The 11,280-nt window shown below is 46.5% G+C and overlaps 1 protein-coding gene across 1 annotated transcript in view; it reads right to left on the reverse strand.

Annotated features, from left to right (window-relative positions):
- Positions 1-9,036: 9,036 nt before the first annotated feature.
- LOC119368077 (serine/arginine repetitive matrix protein 1-like) overlaps positions 9,037-11,280 on the reverse strand; it is a 4,214-nt gene continuing 1,970 nt past the window's right edge. Inside the window, exon 5 of the mRNA XM_037633434.1 lies at positions 9,037-9,179. The gene's annotated coding sequence lies outside the window, so the exon portion shown is untranslated. The remainder of the gene's footprint in view (positions 9,180-11,280) is intronic.

Genomic DNA, 11,280 nt, shown 5'->3' on the forward strand with positions numbered 1-11,280 from the left:
CCTCGCGGTCCCCGCAGGCCACCGTTTGTTGGTCCAAGGCCTCATCCTAGCCCCTATGGTCCACAAGCTCCGCGAGACCGTCTGTTTCCAGATGATCATGTTGAGCTCCCAGGCTATGGAGGTGACTTCTACGAGGACTACTACGGATCGGTCTGAGTTAGTGGTAGTATCACTAGTTCGCACTAGCTGTGTCGTCTATCGTCCCGCGTGACTCGTGGGATATGACCTAGTTTGTACTCCTTCCGGAGGTGTAGAAAAATAATGTATAGGAGCTTGGAATGCCTCCGATGAGATGTAATCCTCTTTTCACCGTAATAGTACTTTGTTTGGTCTTGTACTAAACCCTGTATGGTGTGTATGACGATGGAATAAAAGAAGCAGTTTCTGTATCTACCATGTCATACGAATGATCATCCTGCATTCCGAGTTATTTCTTACATTATGAATCCTATGTCGGAATTTTACCATCCTGACTAAATCATTGTCTTGTTTACCTAGGATGGTCAACACGCGCGCTAACCCTGCTTCTCAAGAGCAGGCCGAAGGCAGTGAAGCCAGGGATGTAAATCTGCCTCATCCTCCTTCACTAGCCGAGGTGATGATGGAAGCTGAGAGAAACAAGCGGGAGACAAACCGTTTGTTGGAGCGTATTGAACAGAATACAGCACACCATCAGAGGGCTAACGTGGTGTCACTCAGTGATTTTATCAAATTGCATCCACCCACGTTCCACCACTCCGTCGAGCCTCTCGACGCTGATGACTGGCTTCGCAGTATCTCTCATAAACTGCGTTCCGCGCTGGTAGCGGAGGCTGACAAGGTCACCTTTGCTGCATATCATCTTGAAGGCCCCGCCAGTCTATGGTGGGAGAATTATGGAGCTATGCGCCCAGCGGGCCATGTCACTACTTGGGCTGAGTTCAGCGAGGCTTTCCGTGAACATCACATTGCGGAGGGTCTCATGGACCGTAAACGTGAAGAATTTTGCAGTTTCACCCAAGGCCGACTTTCTGTGGATGCCTATAGCAGGGAGTTTGGTAATCTCGCCCGATATGCAACTGAGGAAGTGTCTACTGACGCCAAGAAGTAAGCAAGGTTCCGTAAGGGACTTAGTCCTGAGCTTCGCCGCGACCTCCGTCTGCATGAGTGCACATCTTTTTCGAAACTTGTCAACAAAGCCATCAGTGCTGAAACTGGTCAGACTGACTATGACGCAACACGCAAGCATGGCCGTGACATGGGTTCCTCATCCGGTGCTGGTCCTCAGAAGCGCCGCGTGTGGGTACCCAACACTGCCCTGCCACCCAGGTTCACACCGAGGCCATCTTTCCAGGCGCCTCGCCCTGTTCAACAGTCTGCTCCAGCCAAGCCCTATGGGGGTCCAACTAACAATGCTCCTCCACGTACCAGTTCCGTGACTTGTTTCAAGTGTGGGGAATCTGGTCACTATATGCGTGAATGCCCCCAGACCAACCCAATCAATCTGCTAAAGCTGCTGGCCGTGGCAAGCCGACAGGAAAAATATTCCACGCCAAGCCGGTCACCGCTTCACGTGGCCATGTCAACTGTATCTCTGCCGAAGAAGCTCAAGAGGATCCCAACGTCGTTCTCGGTACGCTTCTTGTTAATTGCCACCCGGCATCTGTTCTTTTCGATACAGGAGCCTCTCATTCTTTTATATCCGAAAGTTATGCTCGTCTGCATAACGTTGCATTCTGTGACATGCCATCCACTATGGAAATCTCTACCCCTGGGTCTAGATGGCAGACCTCTAGGGTAAGTTATGGAAATGAGATCCAAGTCGACAGACTCGTTTTCCTCGCGTCTTTGATAGCCCTTAAATCTTCAGATATTAATATCATTCTGGGTATGGACTGGATGTCGGCTCATCATGCCCAAATTGATTGCTTCTCTAGGACTGTTCAACTCACCCATCCTTCGGGAAAGATAGTTAATGTCTTGACCCGAATAGCCAAGCGACAATTATATTCTCTTAACGCCAGCCCTTTGCCAGACCTTGAGGACGTTCCGGTAGTCCGTGACTTCCCGGATATCTTTCCAGAGGAATTGCCAGGTGTTCCACCTGACAGGGATGTTGAGTTTGTAATAGACCTCATTCCAGGAACCGTTCCGATTGCTAGAAGACCTTATAAGATGGCACCCCTAGAACTAGCCGAGCTTAAGAAACAACTCGATGAGTCCTTGAAAAAGGGTTTCATCCGACCTAGCTCATCTCCGTGGGCTTGCCCCGTCCTATTCGTCAAGAAGAAGGATGGTACGGACCGGATGGTTGTAGATTACCGACCTGTCAATTTGGTCACAATCAAGAACAAATATCCACTTCCCAGGATCAACGACCTGTATGATCAGCTCGCTGGATCCTCAGTCTTCTCCAAGATGGATTTGAGGTTGGGCTACCACCAAATCAAAATCAGAAACGGGGACATTCCTAAAACGGCCTTTGTTACTCGTTACGGCCAATACGAGTACACCGTCATGTCCTTCGGATTAACCAACGCTCCAGCCACTTTTTCTCGGTTAATGAACTCAATCTTCATGGAGTATTTGGATAAATTCGTCGTGGTTTACCTCGATGATATACTCATCTACTCCAAGAACGAGGAAGAACATGCCGAACATCTAAGGCTAGTGTTGCAGAAACTTCGAGAGCATCGCCTTTATGCCAAATTTTCTAAATGTGAATTCTGGTTGTCAGAAGTGACCTATCTGGGTCATGTAATATCTGGTAAAGGTATTGCTGTTAACCCTGAGCGAGTTCAAGCCGTCCTTAACTGGACTCCACCTGAATCGGTCAAGCAAGTTCGGAGTTTTCTGGGCTTAGCGAGCTATTGTCGTCGCTTTGTCGAGAACTTCTCCAAAGTTGCCAAACCTCTAACCGAACTCCTCAAGAAAGATAAGAAGTTCGAATGGACTCCACAATGTGAGCACAGCTTTCAGGAACTGAAAAGACGCCTGACTTCTGCTCCCGTACTGGTACCGCCAGACTTCTCCAAGGACTTTATTATCTACTGCGACGCTTCGCGACAAGGACTAGGTTGCATTCTCATGCAAGATCGACACGTAATTGCCTACGCTTCACGGCAATTGCACCCACATGAGGAGAATTATCCTACTCATGATCTAGAGCTTGCAGCCGTAGTCTATGCACTTAAGACCTGGCGACATTACCTCCTCGGTAATCGTTGCGAAATATTCACTGATCACCAAAGTCTGAAGTATATTTTCACCCAACCGGATTTGAATCTCAGGCAGAGACGTTGGGTTGAATTGATCACCAACTTCGACTTAGGAATAACCTACACCCCAGGGAAAGCCAACGTCATGGCTGATGCGCTAAGTCGTAAATCTTATTGTAACAACCTGATGTTACAACAAAGTCAACCGCTTCTCCATGAGGAATTTCGGAAGCTTAACCTTCATATTGTTCCTCAAGGTTTTCTCTCCACCATGGTGGCAAAACCTACCCTTACGGATCAAATTATCAAAGCACAGAAGGTAGATCCGGGAATCTCCCGCATCAAGAGGAACATTCAGAAAGGAATTGCGAATTGTTTCTCCATTAATGATCAAGGAATCGTATACTTCGGGAATCGATTAGTAGTTCCCAAAGTGCGCAACCTAAGGCGATTAATCCTTAAGGAAGCTCATGAATCTCCTCTCACTATTCATCCCGGTAGTACTAAGATGTATCAGGACCTACGCCAGAGGTTCTGGTGGACTAGGATGAAGAGAGAAATTGCTCAGTATATTGCTAACTGCGACGTCTGTCGTCATGTAAAAGCAGAGCACCAACGGCCTGCTGGCACCCTTCAACCCTTAGCTATTCCTGAATGGAAATGGGATAAAATTGGTATGGATTTCATTACCGGTTTTCCCAGGACCAAGAGAGGGAATAATGCCATTTTCGTCGTGGTCGATCGTCTTTCCAAAGTAGCCCATTTCCTACCTGTTCGAGAGAGTATAACCGCTAGTCAACTGGCAGACTTATACATCTCCCGAATAGTGTCCCTTCATGGTGTTCCTTTGGAAATTAACTCGGATCGAGGAAGTCTTTTCACCTCTCGATTTTGGGAAAGTTTCCAAAATGCTATGGGAACTCGTCTCTCCTTTAGCACCGCCTTCCACCCTCAGTCAAGTGGTCAAGTGGAACGCGTCAACCAAATTCTAGAAGACATGCTTCGAGCCTCTGTTATCTCATTCGGAATGGACTGGGAGAAGTGCCTTCCGTTTGCCGAATTCGCTTACAACAACAGCTATCAATCTAGCTTGGGTAAAGCCCCTTTTGAAGTTCTCTATGGACAACGATGTCGAACACCCCTTAACTGGTCAGAGACCGGGGAAAGACAATTCTTTGGCCCGGATATGATTCAGGAAGCAGAAGAACAAGTTCGTATCGTTCGTGAAAAGTTGAAAACAGCCCAATCCCGTCAAAAGAGTCAATATGACCGAAAACATAAGGCTATGACTTTCGAGGTTGACGAGAAGGCTTATCTTCGGGTCACCCCTCTGAAGGGAACCCATTGCTTCGGTATCAAAGGCAAATTGGCTCCTCGTTACATTGGACCTTTTCGCATTCTTGCCAAACGAGGAGAAGTTGCCTACCAGTTGGAACTACCTCCGCACCTCTCCAGAGTTCACGATGTCTTCCACGTTTCCCAACTCAGGCGTTGCTTCTCGGATCCTATCCGTGAAGTGGACCACGAAACGCTTGATCTCCAAGATGATCTTACATATCGAGAGTACCCCATTCGTATCCTCGATCAGGCCGAACGTACCACTCGACGTCATAATATCAAGTTTTTCAAGGTTCAATGGTCGCACCATTCTGAGGATGAAGCAACTTGGGAAAGGGAGGATCGTCTTCGACTCGAGTACCCCGCCTTCTTTCCGGAGGAACCCAAATCTCGGGACGAGATTCTTTTGAGTGGGGGTGAGTTGTCACATCCTAGCTAGTCATGCATTAGAGTGTTGCATCATGTCTACTCTTTCATCAGAAACTTGAAATGGGGATCTGTGAAACCCTCAGAATCATTTTGAAAAATGACCCAAATAAAAATTTCTCCAAAAGGGTCCAAGAAAATGCTCATGTTGATCTCTGAAAATATTGGACAGAGATAAAAATCAAACCAATATTTTTAGTGGCTCATGGACATTTATTTTGGGCATTTGGAATTAATGCATAAATATTTGCATTGGAAATATATTTCTATATATATGAAATATGGTCCAAATATTATGCCATTTCTAAAGGAGCTTTGGAATAATATATCTAGCCCCTGCAAAAATTGGCATAAGTTAAATAAATGATTTAATATATTATTTAAATCAAAACAAATGTCAGAAATTAGAAAACAGAAAAATATATAACAGGAGGAGCTTACCTGGGCTCCTCCACTGTGCGGCCCAGCCAGCTGGCCGGCCCAGCCAGCAGCGGCCCAGCCCACCACTGCAGCTCTCCGTCGTCTTCCTCCCCTCGCCCCGAAGCTGCTGCGTGCTCGCGCGCGCACGGCCGCGCGGCCACCTCCTGCTTGCCGACGCGCTCCTGGCCGCGTGGACGACTCCCGCAGGCCGTCCCGATCCTCCCTGCCCTCTCTCACTCTCCCCCGGCTCTCCCCTCCTCTCCCTCGCTCTCTCTCTCACACGGCCGAACACCACCGTCGCCGCCGTTCGCCATAGCAGCCATCTCCGACCACCCCTCGCTCCCCCGATTAGCTCAGGAGCTCCGCCTCGACTCCCTCTTCCTCCCCACCGCTCCACAGCTCCCCGGAAGCCCTGCATCGCCGCCACGTCGCCGTTCCCCTCTTCGGGCTCCGACCACCGTCGCCGTCGAATTCGCCGTCTCCAGCGCGTCCCCGAGCCCGCTTCGACGCCCACTGCAACCGCGGTGAGCTACGCCACCGTTTCCCCCTCTCCTTCCCCTCGTTCCCTCACCGTAGCCACCTCCCCACCACGGCCGAACCTCCGCCGTCGCCGAGCTCGCCGTCGACGCAGCTCCGGTGACCATTTGGTCACCCCGGCGAGTCCAACGAGTTCGCAAGACCCCGTAGAGCATCCCTAGCGCCTCGCTTTGCTCGACTTCGAGCTCCAGCACCGTTCCCGTGCACGACCGAACCCCGGCAGCCGCAGCCGAGCTCGCCGCCGTCGACTCCGGCCACCCCGACCCCAACGGGCTCCGCCAAGAGCTGCGGGTTGGCCTCAGCTCCACTCCGGTGGTCTCCGCGGTCCGTTTGGTGGCCGAAATGACCAAAACCACTTCCGCCGCCGCGTCGGGCTCGCCGGCGACTAAACGCCGGCAGCCGACATTAACTTTGACCACGGGTGGGCCCTGGTTGACTCCCCTGAGTCAATGACAGGTGGGGCCCAGCCCTGTTAATTAAACAGGATTAGTTTTAATTAAGTTTTAATTAAAATAATCACCCTGACATGCGGGACCCACTGTCAGGTTTGACCCAGACCTGTTCCGTTGACCTGCTGACGTCACACTGACGTCAGGCTGACGCAGTAATTGATTTTCTGGATTTAAATTAAATCAGGAAATTCCAGAATATTATTTAAACTTCAAAAATTCATAACTTTTATTCTGTAACTCCAAATTGGACAATTTATATATGAAAAATGATCAGAAAAATCCAATCTATCCATCTGTACTATTTTCATGCATGATCAAACAAGTTAAATTGATGTTTTAAGCAGAACAAGAAAAGGCACTTAAAAAGGCCATATTTGAATTTGGAATTTGAATCTTTGATTCAAATTTGTTCAAACCCTTCTGGCTTTAGTTGCATTAGCCCAATACACTCATATTGCCATGTTTCATGCATGCATCATATTGTTGCACATTGTTTGGTGATGCTTGTGTATCGATGCCCTTTGCGACAGGTTCTGTCCCTGAGGAGTACCGTGATTACCCTAACGAAGAACCGTATCCGTGCATCGAACCATCAGGCAAGCAACCAACCATTTGATCATATCGATACAATCCCATGTTCTCGCTCCTGCTCTCTTTTACTGCATTAAGACAACGCGATTCAAACTGCTGTGTGCTACGGTAGTTGAACCCACTTCCTCTGCATGACCTGTCATTGCCACAGTAACTAGATGAAACCCACTAGCATGTGTAGGAGTTGCTTGAGCCATATGTATGTGTTGTTCCTACCTTGCTATGCCTGCTATGCTTAGAGTCGTGTCAGGTCTGGTTCATCGGGGTGATGGGCTGGAGTGAAATGATTATGTCAGTAATGAGAGTGGTGTGGTGAACACGATTTGGTAAAGGTATCGATGAGAGGCCATGTAGGAGTACATGGTGGGTTGTTTCATTGAAGCCGACCTTAAGCACTGAGATCTGTATGTGTGATTTAAGAATCAGCTACTACCATGCATTGGGCCCGAAACTAATGGACCCTCTCGGCTTCTTATTCACCCTAGTTCTCCGTCCAGGAGTTGCAAGTAGTTTCTGGTGTTTGTAGCCTACTGGAGGCCGTGGACAGCGCTGACCGTAGGGGTGGGCTGTGATGCGGTAGGTACGTGGCCGGGTGTACCGAATACCCGTTAGGTATCTCGGGAACCCTGTTCACATCGTTCGGGGCCGTATGGGAAACCTCGGCCGGACTCCCTGCGGATGGAACCTGAATAGGCGATAAACCTGGACTGGAGGCTTAGGTGATTAGGTAGGTCGTGGCCGACACCCACGTTGGGCTTCCGCTTGAAGGTTGCCGAGTACATGTCGTGTAAACGACGGTAAGTGGTGAGAGCGTGTATGAAGAAGTACCCCCTGCAGGGTTAACATGATCTATTCGAATAGCCGCGTCCGCGGTAAAGGACTACTTGGTTGCCTATACAGTTCATAGACAAGTAAATGGAAACTACTAAAAGCCTCAAGATAAGTGTGAGTGCCGAGGATGGCTCTTCCGTAGGAAGACGGAGGCGGATCCTCGGTAGTGTATTGAATTAGTGAGTAGTGGACTCGTGTGCGTAAAACCATTTCAGGTTGAAGTATCGTAGGATAGCCTAGCCAAGAGTCAGAGCTGGCTTGCTGCAATAACTCCACCAACCCTTCTTGATACTATGCATGTATGTAGGATCTGGTGTAAGTCTTGCTGAGTACCTTTGTACTCATGTTGCTATAATCTACATTTTTACAGAAGACGCTGCAACCCCTTCTGATGGGTTCTATGTAGACGTTGACATCAACGAGTAGGCTAAAGACCCAGGTGGTGACCCTGAGCTTGTGAAGGACCACGTAGTATAGCTAGGCTTTCCAAGCCTCTTTTATTTTACTAGTTGTCTGTACTCAGACAAGCTACTTCCGCTGCTGGTTTGTATGACTGTATGACTTGTATGTGGGGTCGTGAGACCCGTACCTTTGTGTATGTTATGTATGGCTCACTGAGCCTTAAATAAAGTACTTGTGTCATAGAGTCATGTTGTGATGCTTCGTTGTATTTGCACATATCGAGCATATTGTGTGTATGATTGAAATGCTTGGTATGTGTGGGATCTGACTATCTAGTTGTTTATCTTTAGTAGCCTCTCTTACCGGGAAATGTCTCCTAGTGTTACCGCTGAGCCATGGTAGCTTGCTACTGCTCTGGAACACTTAGGCTGGCCGGCATGTGTCCTTCTTCGTTCCTGTGTCTGTCCCTTCGGGGAAATGTCACGCTTTGAGTACCGGAGTCCTGTTAGCCCGCTACAGCCCGGTTTACCGGAGTCCTGTTAGCCCAGTGCTACAGCCCGGACCCATTTGCTGATGACCGACACGTTCGAAGCTGGGTCATGAATGCCTGTCCCTGTAAGTCTGTGCCACTTTGGGTTTACGACTAGTCATGTCAGCCCGGGCTCTTTATCATATGGATGCTAGCGACACTATCATATACGTGAGCCAAAAGGCGCAAACGGTCCCGGGAAAAGGTAAGACGACACCCGTGGGGATACCGTGCGTGAGGCCGCAAAGTGATATGAGGTGTTACCAGCTAGATCGATGTGACATCGAGTCGGGGTCCTGACATCTTTGTTGCCGGAAGGCGAATTGTAGCATTACCAAGCAGCATATCGTATTCTCCCTGGCTAAATGGTTTGCGGAGAACACACATCAACCTTTCCTTGAATTCTGAATCTGGCCTCTCCATGATATGTGTAGGCCATACAAAACCATCTAATCCCTGTGAAACAATGAACTTATCACGATTCACGAGTATGTAGAATATGGGAAATGTACTTCAAAAAAACTTTCATAATAAGAAAAAATCAAACAAACTATTTGAATGATCGGTTTAAACCTAAGGATTTTTAACTGGATCATATAGGCTTTCTGTGCAAACCTGACATGCATGATATTGTATGTGGATAATTTTCCTTTATTTCGTCAATCTTAATGTTAGTGTGCTCATCTTTGCCATTGTCAAAACTTCTTTCCTTTTTGCTATCCCCAAATTCACCTGGGCTAGGCCAACCCAGACTTGAGCTGAAGCCTAACATGAGTGAAATGTTGTTGGTATCTGGTGGTGGCATATGTCCAGATTTCCGTATTCAACGGATAACTGTCCTGTCTTTAATATGTATATCCGCTCACAAATAGATGAGTCGCCAAACATTGTGTCATAATGTATCCGAAGATAGGTAATCAGATCGTCAAACAAGAGTCTGTCACCAGGATATGCAAGTTCATTTTTGATGCATTCTATGTGGTTTCATATCACCAGCAGGCCCCTCCATGTCTGCATGCCAAGAACCCATGTTATGACTGCATGTTAGAATGTTTTGCAGTTTCAAGATTATGAAACTAGCACATGCAATAGACTACCAGATAGTTTGACTAGGTGATTGTAAAATTAGAGAACCAGCATATTCATGTAATATATCCGAAGAATTCCAGACAACAACAAAAAGCAAAATATTTTGAATAAAGCAATCTGTTTCTGTTCTCCCAAAGCAGACATTAGTATAGAGTCTAATCATGATCATTTTAGGCAAACAGGGCATAAGTCGAGCAGATCTTCGAAGTTGTGGCTTTCTGTTCTCAAGCAGGAATTGCGTCAGACAGCAGGATCACATATTTATTCATTGCTTAAACTTTGAGAAAAGAAAAAGGAAACCACACACACAACTATGTTATAAAAATACAGATTGGTCAGAAACAGACATGTAACATGTTTTAGAAATCCATAAGAAATGCAACTCTATATTTTGATTTGTCTCAAAATTTGATTTGCCGTATGCATTTGTGTAGTCAAAGTGTGCTGGAAGAAGCGAAGCACCATGAACTCAGTATGTTCACTTCGATACTAGAGCGATCCCCTGTTGGATCACTAAACAGCAAAAGGTGATGAAACCGAGCATCCAGTCTTCCTTGGACTTGGTTGCATGCTATTTTGCTCCATCCAAATTAACACAGATGTGCTTGCATTATATTTATTTGAGGCAGATCAAAGCATGGCATGGCTTATGCCAGTCCTCCTTCCCTAGGCCACTTGCTTGAGGTATAACAACCGGACGTAATTGCACCAAAGGCAGCAAACAAAGACATTATTGAACAGATCATTCATGCCGTTTTCTTTACTTTTTTTACATTAGGAGAGCGTTGTAATGTGTGTATACAATATGCAAGAGAAAAAAAAATACAAGTGGAGCCAAAGGAGACAAACAAAAATAATTAGATTCTAGTTAGCAAAATCTTATAGTTTAAATTTGAAATGCATCTCTCTTCCTTAGTACTACAATCATAAATGATAAACCTTGACTCGACTACTACTTTCATAGTGGGCAGTGTCACATGTGTGATGAGACCTTCATATATTACTTTGTAGAATCATTTTTCATTGGACATGCATTAATATTTTGTTGGTTAAATCTAAGGTCAATATTTAGCACAAAATACAAAGGGGACCAATAAACCAAGACGGAGGTAGTATGTTACTCCATTTGTCTCTCTCCTCCTTAATTACTTGTCACATCATCTTTTTTGCATATGTGGCAGGCATGTTACTACTAGCTATGTTACTCCCACTATGTGAGACAATGTATGTGAACCACATAGGTGTCTATATTTTAGAAAATGTTAACCACCAGATTAATTGGTAATAGATATACTCCATGCTCCTAAATACTCCTTCCATTGGAAAATAATTCAGTTATTTCCAAAGGGAGGGGATATTACTCTACTCTAAAATAAGTGCGTTCTGAATGTTAAAGAGAGGTGTGCATTAAGTTAATCAGGAAGTGCCATGTATTGAAGGAACTAGACAAACAAACATAACTATGGTA

The sequence above is a fragment of the Triticum dicoccoides genome, chromosome 2B, assembly GCF_002162155.2.
Source record: "Triticum dicoccoides isolate Atlit2015 ecotype Zavitan chromosome 2B, WEW_v2.0, whole genome shotgun sequence".
Classification (NCBI taxonomy): Eukaryota; Viridiplantae; Streptophyta; class Magnoliopsida; order Poales; family Poaceae; genus Triticum; species Triticum dicoccoides.